The 2207-nt window shown below is 35.7% G+C and overlaps 1 protein-coding gene across 8 annotated transcripts in view; it reads right to left on the bottom strand.

Moving 5' to 3' along the window:
• The window catches only part of mical3a (microtubule associated monooxygenase, calponin and LIM domain containing 3a), an 80137-nt gene extending 78749 nt beyond the window's left edge, over positions 1-1388 (bottom strand). For 2 of the 8 annotated variants that reach the window (XM_015051007.1, XM_015050998.1), the window contains exon 1: positions 1095-1388. The gene's annotated coding sequence lies outside the window, so the exon portion shown is untranslated. The remainder of the gene's footprint in view (positions 1-1094) is intronic. The other 6 variants (XM_015051024.1, XM_015051031.1, XM_015051049.1 and 3 more) reach the window with 4 other exon arrangements.
• Positions 1389-2207: the final 819 nt, after the last annotated feature.

Below are 2207 nucleotides of genomic sequence, written 5' to 3'. Positions count from 1 at the left end.
AGCCATCATCCACCAACTACAATGTTTAAAATAAAAAAAAATATTCAGCCAACACCAGGAAAATATACATTGCTGTGCTCACATGACCAAGGTTAGTTTAATCAGATATTTGAAAGAATTATATTTGTTGTATATTTTATTCAAATTTTGTACTTTATCCATATGACCTGTTTTGTCCCTATTCTCAAGAATCACTCTTCAACTACAGTAAGAATGTGACTAAATCTGTAGCGAATCCCACAAGTAGTACCATTTTATCCCGAATAGTTTCCCATTGTTACAAATGTTTTTCCCAACAAAAATTACCTTTAGGCTAAATAAAGGGGCTGCCGAAGATCATTTACACAAAACACAAAATGATCTCTAATATTTGCTGAAGACTTCAAGAAAACATAATTAAGCCATTTTTCTGATTTCCGTTTACAACACTTTCGAGGTTTTAAAGTAAATCAGGATACAAACAGCAGCACATAATTCCAAGTTTTAAAACACTGCAGACAACTAAGGTTTCCTCACCCATCTCATCTTGGCATTGTGTAAAATTTACGTTGATGCTTTCATTTGAAATAGATTGTTCTGACATGCAGCTCATTTGAAAACATGCCTATTAATAGTTATTACAGACATCTGTCCATATGCTGTAACTGTTATTGATGCAAATAAGATAAACACTTCGAAACATTGCACAGCCTTAGATATCAAATTCTGCTAAAACCAGATTGTTTTTGACGCCTTTATGACCTTGCCCCTGCATTACTCATTTCTTATTTGCAAACACAAAACATACACTTCATGTTTCATTATGAGACCGCTTGCTGTCACCATGCAACACATTCCACAGGCTGTCCCATTAAAACCGTGGCTGGCAGATAACCAGAGCAATGCACAAGCAGGGAAACGTGCATGTGTAATGTAGATAATAGGACATGTCAGATTTATTGCAAGTGGATGCAGTTAAATCCTTAGTGGCTGCATTAAAAATCACCAGCGCGTTTAATTTGCCAAACGTGCAAAAGGTGCAGTCCACTGATCCCACGGCAACCTAAGGAAAACACACCGCGTTAGTCCGGCTGGCGGGAGGAATGTCATCCTACCTCCGAATCCTTCAGCGGTTAAAATCCACTCTGATGCGGTAAGAATAAATCCATTTTCGTGGGAACGTCAGCGTTTTATGAGGGAATAAAAACAATGATGATATGAATTAGCTCTGGCCGTTGAGCCCGGAGGAGAGCAGAGAACAGTAGAGAGAGAAGGCGCAACTTGAAACTGACACAGAGCGATCGGTCCAGACCATAACGGCAACCATGGAGGGGGAGTTAGCAGTTGTTAGCTAAAAATCACCGAACCAAGAGACAAACTTCTACAAACAGTCATTTAAAACTACAAAGAACAATGAAAATAGTCCCTATATGAAGCATAAACTGTCGTTTACGAACTTGTAACTTTATTTTTTGTTAGTAAATTGTGTCTCACCCCCTCGCCCTGTCTCTGACTTCTCCTGCATGTTTTAGCTCAGTTTAATCCGATTGGTCTCTGCCAACGTGACGCAGCACAACTGCTACGTTTACTTGGTGTCGGAAACAAGACAGACGCCCAATGTCAAAGAGAAAAATGCGTCAGCGCGTCCGCCATATTGTGCATGGCAAACTCGCTTTTAATGTTTAGTGATACAAAAAAATAACTCAGCAAATCAAATTGTTATATCTTTCATTTAGTCTATTATTATTATTATTGTAATCATTATCAATAATAATAATAATATATTTTATTTATACTGCCTTTATGTAATTTTATTATTGTTTTCATTTTTGTTATATTATTTAATTACAAAACAGAGCGGAATGACAACTAAACCAGGTGCAAATTGTAAAAAAAAAAAAATGTTTCTTAATTTCTCTATTTTGCTTTTTGTTTATGATCTACATAGTATTTTTCTATTTTGGAATGATGCCTAACATATTTAGATCAGGGCTTTTCAAACGTATTTTCAAATGTTCAAATCTGATTTTAAGACAGGATTGAAGGTCTTTATGTTTACACTTGTAACTCTGATATTTAACAGTAAAGGGCAATAAGTACTCTTTTTACATAAACTTGATAAAATTATTTCTCTTCAACAAGTAGCTAGCCTTTCTTTATGAATTTGAATGAACATACATGAACTAGAGTTAAAGTGCAAAAAGGGCATGTAATACCAAAACCACTGA

This window comes from Poecilia latipinna, unplaced genomic scaffold (genome assembly GCF_001443285.1).
Source record: "Poecilia latipinna isolate Pla-1442-1.1 unplaced genomic scaffold, P_latipinna-1.0 Scaffold50, whole genome shotgun sequence".
In the NCBI taxonomy this organism is placed as follows: domain Eukaryota; kingdom Metazoa; phylum Chordata; class Actinopteri; order Cyprinodontiformes; family Poeciliidae; genus Poecilia; species Poecilia latipinna.
This window is presented reverse-complemented; position numbering and strand designations above follow the sequence as displayed.